The 8,855-nt window shown below is 36.2% G+C and overlaps 1 long non-coding RNA gene across 1 annotated transcript; it reads left to right on the top strand.

The window, feature by feature from the left end:
• The first annotated feature begins 3,941 nt into the window (after positions 1 to 3,941).
• LOC109200544 (uncharacterized) lies at positions 3,942 to 8,534 on the top strand. Its single transcript, XR_002060712.2, has 4 exons — positions 3,942 to 3,960; positions 5,487 to 5,518; positions 6,740 to 6,766; positions 8,029 to 8,534. It is a non-coding gene; the product is annotated as an uncharacterized LOC109200544 (long non-coding RNA).
• Positions 8,535 to 8,855: the final 321 nt, after the last annotated feature.

Below are 8,855 nucleotides of genomic sequence, written 5' to 3'. Positions count from 1 at the left end.
AATTTTGTGAGGTTTCACTCGAGATTCTGGCTTTTCTGGCAAAATAAATTAATATTAAAAAAATCAATTCAGGATTTTAATGAATCGATTTCACGTTATCCAAGCCAGAATCGATTTTAATCGATGAATCGATTATTAAAACCCACCCCTAGTGTGCAGTTCCTGCTTTAAATGCATTCAAAATCTAAGTGATAAGAGGCCAGAAATGTTTGAACTCGCTTATGAACCTACATCACTGAGGCCGTCTCTCCTGCCTGAAGTCCAGGTGCTGGTTTTCCAGTGTGTGCATCTGATGGCCCAAAGCTGACTCAGAGCCGTAACACCATCCATAGCTGCAGTATGGAACAGATGTGGGTGTGTCCTCATCTCCCAGAGGAGTCCAAATCGTCATCAAACAGCCCTACAGACACAAAAACATGTGAAAATGTAAACAACCAGACTATCAGCAGTGATTTAAGTACTTTAAGACCTCTGTGAAAATCATTTACAGTATATATATCACAGAATTTAAGGCCTTTATAATCACAGAGCATACAGAGAAAAGTACTAAACTGAATCAATTTCAGCTTTCATTTTTCATGATGTATATTGTATTAATAATTAAATTTCATTATCTGTATCTTTACCACACATTTGCCACACAGGTGTAGATACTATAGGTTCAGTGAATGCTTAAATTGCACTGATTAGAATATACTGGACATTCAAAGCTAAGATTCAGCACACTGTGTTAGAGGCTGGGATTTGATGAATTCATCATATATACAACCTTTGATCATCATTTATGTCCAGTTGAGAATGAATCTGTGCACTCACATATTAAATGAACTGAAATCAGTAGTGTGATCTCCAGTCTTGATATAAGGAATGAGAGAACTGACAGCTGTTATTTTAATCAACCTGTCTCAGTTGTTTTTAACTCCAAGTACCATAGAGTAATGTGGTAACATCTGGACTGACGAGTTTACTGTCAGCATTGTAATCGCTATTTTAAAGGCTGTAGGTTGGAGCCATTGCTCTAACACTGTATAAATGTAACGGGCCTCAGTGCTGGTTCTAACAGTCTGAGCTGCTTCCAGCTTTATTTGTGAAGAGCACAGCAGCTTACAAAACACGTAGCGAGCTCGTACAGCTGCGATGTAAAACTTTCATTAGCTAAGATGATCTTAAAATAACGGGGCTACGTGCGGTGATGCTAGCGTTAGCCACGTTAGCACCTTACCTTCAACAGGTGGTCAGACTGAGTAAACGGGCACTCAGTCAGAGGTTGGCTCTCCGTTTCGCTGCAGGGTCCCTTCATTCTTCACATATCCGTGTCGAGCCGAGTGTAAATCCCGACGCTGAACGGCCTTTGTACAAGCACACACGCTTTGTAGCAGGGAGAAGCTATGAGCTAGAAAAATCCAGCCTGGCAGACAGCCTGTGTCTGACCAACCAATCAGAGAGCTCCTTACATCCCACGGTGTGGCTAATTTGAATAGCCTCCAGCAAGTTGTTAATCGAAGAGCTAATCCAGGAGCTAATCCAGCAGCTAATCCCGGAGCGAACAGGAAAGGGAAATGGATTTTGAACTGCAGTTTATTAAATTGCAAGTGGAAGAAGGATTTTGAACTGCAGTTTATTAAATTGCAGGTGGAAAAAGGATTTTGACCTGCAGTTTATTAAATTGCAAGTGGAAAAAGGATTTTGAACTGCAGTTTATTAAATTGCAAGTGGAAAAAGGATTTTGAACTGCAGTTTATTAAATTGCAAGTGGAAAAAGGATTTTGAACTGCAGTTTATTAAATTGCAGGTGGAAAAAGGATTTTGAACTGCAGTTTATTAAATTGCAAGTGGAAAAAGGATTTTAAAATGCAGTTTATTAAAGTGCAACTGAAAAAAGGATTTTAAAATGCAGTTTATTAAAGTGCAATTGGAAAAAGGATTTTGAAATGCAATTGGAAAAAGGATTTTGAAATGCAGTTTATTAAATTGGAATTCAAAAATGAATTTACAATTGCAGAATTTATTCTACAATTCATTATTAAAGCACAGAGATTTTTATTTCGATGCGCATGGCTCTTGTGGTCCTCCATAGAATCCTCACTATGAGAAATAAACTGCAAAAATCCTTTCTGTCTCTGTGCTGCGTGTGTAAAAGCCTGCACTTGGTGCACCAGTTTTGGCGGGAAAAAGTACACAGCCTCTCTGATTGGTGGATTCAAATTCAGCAGCTCCAGGCTGCTTGACTGACCTAGAGACATACAGGAAACACAGTATGCACAGCCCCTGTTTGTTCACTTGCTGCTGCTGCTGCTGTGTGTGTGAGAGAGAGAGACCCTTTTTATGGCAGCATGTCATTGTAGGATTCAAATTGATTATATTTAGACTGGTTGACTCGATTACATCCTGTGTGTCTCTCTCTCTGTACATTTGCGTTTCCATTTGTGTCCATAATTGTAATTGTGTGTATCTGCTGGCTGTTATTTCTTTCTTTTCTTGTCAATTTTTTACCTTTCAACAAGCACATTTGAGCGACCCTTACCATCAGCATTTTTTCAGCTGTCCATTTTGCTTTTCCAATTTTTCTATTTAAGTTATTACTATTCTGTTAAATCATACTATTTCTGCTATTTTATAAGATTTATGCTAAATATAGTATTTCTGCTTAATAATAGTATTTCTGCTGAATTATAGGATTTCTACCAAATCATAGTATTTCTGCTACTTTTTGGTATTGGTGATAATTGGTGTATTGGTGTTTGTCCCTATTTTTAAACATTGCTAGGCATCTCATTTTTGCCTTAACTTTGTGTATCTGCTGGTAGTTCCTTTGTAACGTTCTAAATTTTCTCCTAATTTTTCACAGTTGAAGAACAAATAATCGTTTGAGGAAACCTCTCTTTAACCTCGCTAAAATTATCACTTTTCTGCTAAATTATAGTATTTCAGCTCCTATGTTGCATTTCTACTATGTGTTACTATTATATTACTGAATATTAAGTTATACTGTTACACCATTTCTTCAAAGTTTTTAGGTTTGTGCTAACATATGAACATTTCTGCTGTATTACAACAGTTCTGTCATTTGTACTTTTTCTGTTTGTCCCTATTTTTAAACATTGCTAGTCATCTCATTTTTGCCTTAACTTTGTGTATCTGCTGGTAGTTCCTTTGTAACGTTATAAATTTTCTGCTAATTTTTCACAGTTGAAGAACAAATAATCTTTTGAAGTAACCTCTCTTTAATTTGCCTTAGTAGAGCAACAAATACTTTTGAGCAAAGTTTACCAGCGGTTAACTTATTTTCAGCTGGTAATATTAATTTTCCGAAAATCCTGCTAAGTTACACATTCCTACTAAATCGGCTGCCAAGTCCCCAGGCAGCCAATCCTCTGTGAGGACTGAAACATTCAAGTCGTATATCCGGGCATGCGCGACTTCCCAGCCAGCCAATTGTCTAAGTCATATATGTTTAATAATTCATATTTTAAATATAAACAACACTTAAAGATTCACCCATCTCTTCGCAACAAAACAGTCTAAAAATGACAGTTCTAGACCCTACGGTTAGGAAATGTACACACAGCACACAGTCTGACACATAACACAACAGCAGAGAGAGCACAGACTTTAAGGTGGCGAGGCGTGATTGCAGATAACGTCAGGTGCGACCACCTCTCATAATACACTACATTTTAACATAATGACCTTATATTTATTTATGACTTTTAACCATTATTTCAAATTCAAATAATCCTGTTTGAAATATTTATTCAACTTATAGAATTAAATTTCTGCTAGTTGTTTTCTGTTGCAAAGAAATCTAATATAATAATATTTAAATTTACATATATATCTTTCACGTTTTCAATGCCAATTTTGTGTAATGCCGGAGTTTCCCACTACCCGTGAATGCCTCTTTTTTACGTCGCGGGCTCACTCCTGCATCTCCGCCCACTCTCTGCTCGATCCCTGCCGGTAAGAATTGCTGCTCTGCTTCTCTTCTCTGAAATTAAATGTCTATAAGCTGTTTGAGTGATTTATCGAGTTGTTGTTTGTGACTTGTAAGCCAGTCAAAGTATAAGTCATATTAAAGTAACACAATGGCTGCTTTTTTAGTGAAACGTTGTAATTTTAGTATTTAAACAAGTATTGGTAAGCTAGCCCTAACAACCTAAGCGCTAACGCCTAGTGGTCCTATAGGCCCAGTGTGAAATGAATATGGTTCATTTGATTGTATAATGCAGTTATTGTGTTGTTTCATTTGGTTCATTCGGTGTGTTAGTGTTTCTGAGTCTCTTAGGGAAGCTGTCTTTCTCCTCTTCACAAATCAGTCAGTTAAAACGGCCTAATTCTTTAGGTTGTAAGGTAATGAGCCACCATTTTAGAATCACTGATTAGCTGCTGAAGCAGCAGGGTCGGCAACTTCAAAGGAGACATTTTACCGCCTCTGACTGAAGGCCACTTAAATGTAGCTATGAAAGTATGCTTCTAGCTCAGATTAACAAAAGTAGGACGATTTGCCACAAAATTTTAGCTGTTTAAGTATGCTTGTAGGTGACATTCACAAAGGTAGGATGGTTTGGCAGTGAATGTTACCGGCCAGTATTTTTCTAGCTAATATTCACAAAGGTAGGACGGTTTGCCACTGCATTTCGTGTTGTGCGCATGCGCAGAAACAACGGTAGGGTGGTTTCCCAGAACACCGGGAGAAAAAGAGTCACGTGCCTGTGCCGGTTTGTGTTGTGGGTTAATTAACAGAAAGGAGAGAGAGAGTGAGGATAAAACACATAATATAAGAATAATAACATCTCTTAACAATTAATTTTAGTTTTTTAGTAAATTTTTAAGAACTGTTTAACAAACACTTGTTTGTGCAGGTTGTTTTTAAATAAAACCTACACCTGCAGCCACCTTCAAATAAATAAAATGCAGCAGTGCGCCATTAATATTGTTAATATGATATGTAGATATTTAAAACAACAGTATATTAAATGATACTAAATGATACTGTGTGCAGGTGATAATATTTTTAGGAAGCAGAATTTGAATGCAGACCAACTCAAATGTTAAAGCCTACAAATACATATATATATATATCTATATATATATATATATATATATATATATCACATCACCCAAGCTTTCATTTATGATTGTTCATGCTTTGAAATTGTGATGTCAGAATTTGATAAAGTGTGCAGTGCTAGGTGTAGCAAATCATTGCTTATGAAATCTACTGTGTTATCTAATAGCACCAAACTAATAGAGCTATCACATAACTCAGAAACTTGTGTGGCTTATTACAAATGGATGAAACCACATATTACCTTAATGAAGACATTAATCTTTAATAAGGTGTAGAAAAAAAGAGAAGAATTTTTGTTTATATTCCAAGAAGTGTACTGAATCTTTTGGACTGCACAGAGTGATGCAGTATTGACTGTGATGCTGATCTGAGTTGTCTCATTCTGTATTTTTGTGCTTTGTCTTTTGTTACACAGAGTGAAAGAGATCTTTGGTTTTGCCTTTGCTGGTAAGTAAACAGTGATTGTAACTGAAGCAGTATGAACCTGGCATTGTGTAGCACATTTGATGACTTACATACAGTAGTTTGACTTTTTGTGATATGTTTCCATTTACTGATTGGCAAAAACACAGGATTTGTGACCTGTAGCAGCAAACCCCCCACACAGGGCCTCTGACTGTCCCTGAAAATGTCCCTGAAGTTTAATAGCCCATTTATGTATGATTTAAATTTTTTATGGCTTATTGAATCCAAACATAGTTAAATGTTAGATGTCTTTATCCAGTTGTTCATTTTGTACTTATGTTTGTGGATTTAAGTAGCAGACAAAACAATGAAAGTGTTTTAGGGGAGTCAGTATATGTGGTTGCTCAAACACTTAAGAGCTGCACAGGTATTGATTTATATTGCCTCTCAAATTCTGCTGATGTATTACATTAAAGTCAGAACACTGTAGAAGTATTTTGCCTGACTCGGTATAAGTAATAGCTTTAACAGTTAAGCAATAACAAAATGAAGAGAACCAGAGGTGTGAGTGGACATTGTTAGGTACATTACAGGCAATGTGTCGAATTAGTTTATTACTTATTTAGTGAATATTATGTGTTTTAAAATTAAATAGAAATGTTGCCAAAAAGGGACATTGCAAAATACATAAATATTCCTAGCAACTGGTACAATGAAAGGACTTTTTAGTGTAATATTTTAAGACATTTCATTTTTATCACAAACATTCTGCACCTCTGTTATTGTAACATGTCAATATTTACATGTATTTTAGGATTTGCATATTCATATCAGACTAACCAAAACATGATGATGTTTTCTGTTGCTTCTGATTTAAAGAATTACTTTGTATTTAATGTTTTTAACCTGAAAGGACATTAAAAGTTATGGTTTTTCACACTTTATTAGAACTGACTGGTCGTAGAAAATGTTGGAGCCACAAGGCTTCTGTGTAGGAAATATTTGGTATATCCTGCACTTGTGCCAACAAATATTGGTGCCTGTTCTTTGCATTTCTGTAGTAATGAATGCTTTTATTACACATGCCATGTGAGACGCTGCATTTCATTTATCTCCTCTTTACACTACAGTAAGCTCATAAAGCCTTAAAGTAATTGAGGATTTACTAGTTAATTTGTGTCACAGTAAATTGGATTGTGTGTGAAGAGGCTCAACAGTCTGAATCATCAAACAGTGATCTGATGAATTGTTTCCTTTCTCTAGACTGCTGATCTGATCGTCTCAAGTCTGGTAAGTAAAGGTTTGTCTGATGTGCAGTGCTGGGAAATGTTTCTCATTATAGGAGATTCAGTTTAGTGCTGTGAGTGAGCACAGCTCTTGGCAATCATCAAATCCTAGAAAAGTCTATGTGAACATTTCCAGACTTACAGATCTCTCTTATCATCATACTACATTTTTAATTAGGCCCTAATATCAGCCATGCTAAGTTTATTGTAGATTTAGTGGCGTGTGTATTAAACATGCCCCATATTTGACTGAAATATGTATAAACTGCTGTATAGGAGTCATCTGTCTCCAAATTTTTCATTTTGCCAAAAGTCATACTGAGTAAATTATTTTTTACTTTTATGTTAACGGCTCCCCAGACATTATGATATACTGTTGTACCAGGTAAGTACACACAGAAACGGGAATTTGAGACCTTTGGGCATTTAGGAACATGTGATGTGTCATAAGTGTAAGTTGAGTGCATGTGAAGTGTTTAAAGCAGGTGGTCTGAAACTGTCTGCTCTAACTTCATTGTGTGGGTTTAGCTTGACCATATAATGTTTATAGTAAGTTACTGTAGCACCACATCTTGGTTTACAGACTGTTTGTTTTATTGTGTTAATAGAATGCAAAAATCTCCTCAGAAATGTTCCACCACCATATGTTAAACATTTTCATTCAGTTGAATCTAATAATGTACTGTACAACTCTTCAGTGTGTAATGATATACATGTTCTGTATTTTTCGGACTGTAAGGCGCACTAAATTCTAAGGCACATTAAGCCAAACAAAACAGATAAGTCAAACTTTATTCAACTCATTTACAATAACTCTCAAAATTGTTCAGTTGTAAGACATAAAATACAGAATACACTCACTTTTCAGGATTTGTGGATTGATGAATGTGGATTGATCAGTTTGAAATCTGCTTCATAAGCATGGCTCTCATAGGTGCCAGGCCCTTATACACACACACCATATTACGTTGGAGCACAGTACGAATTACTCGACGAGGGTGCTGACTATGGTAGCCATGCTCCGACAATACATCAAGTGATGCTGCTTTGTAGCTTACCAAAGTCATACTAAAACATTTGACAGATTTTTGAGTGCCGTGTAGCACATAGAATTGGTTTGAAGTCAGTAAGCACAACCATACATAAGGTGCACTGTCTATTTTTAAGAAAATTAAAGGCTTTTAAATGTGCCTTATAATCTGAAAAATACAGTAAAGCCTGGTTTACTGGAAGTGTGTCTAATTCCACTTTATTTCTGTCTTACAGGTGACCTGCTGCAGAAAACCCTCTCCCTCTATCATTAACAAGCAATTCAGTCTGTCCTATCACTCTCCTCTCCCTGCTCCATCTTTTTTGACAAGCCATTCTATCTTCTATCATTTCTCCGCCACGAGCTCTATCTAATTTGACAAGCTTGAACCTGAGTTGAAACGCAATCCTGTGACTTGAAATCAAGTTTTACCAGAATCTAAGTTTTTGGAATTGAAGTTACCAGAACTTCGTCGATCTGTTTTCAGAATTCTGAGAGATCTCCGCTCTCACTGCTCCATCTTTCCTGTCGTTAAACTCTCTCACATTCAGTCATTTTGCTGAAAATCACAAGTAGAAAGTTGAAATTACAGTAGTAGAATTACACTACAGTAGAACTCACAGTAGAAACTACTTACACAGTCCTACATTTGTCATTTTAATTTTTACATTACACTTTGGAATAAACACTGATAGTTTGGCTTACGGGTGCTGTTACTTAATACACACCTTTTTCAAGGTTTATTTGTAATAAGATAATCCGGTTATTTTGTAATACATACATTCAGACTTATATTCACATAAATAATAAATTGGATTCAAATATATTTTTCAAGTCTGTTTCATTGGCTATAACATTTGACTACAAGTTTATACTATTATTATTTAAGGACAAACCCTTTTTGTCACTCAGTGTAAGTGTTCAGTTACAGTTGTCATCTAGAGGCGGCCCTGAGAACACAGACTTCCTGTTTCCTGACTGCTGCAGAACGTCCAGCTGAAGAATCCCCATCGCCTGTCATCTGATTACCACACCATCACAGCTCCTTATATTTGCTTTAAAT

This window comes from Oreochromis niloticus, linkage group LG3, assembly GCF_001858045.2.
Source record: "Oreochromis niloticus isolate F11D_XX linkage group LG3, O_niloticus_UMD_NMBU, whole genome shotgun sequence".
NCBI classification, from domain to species: domain Eukaryota; kingdom Metazoa; phylum Chordata; class Actinopteri; order Cichliformes; family Cichlidae; genus Oreochromis; species Oreochromis niloticus.
This window is presented reverse-complemented; position numbering and strand designations above follow the sequence as displayed.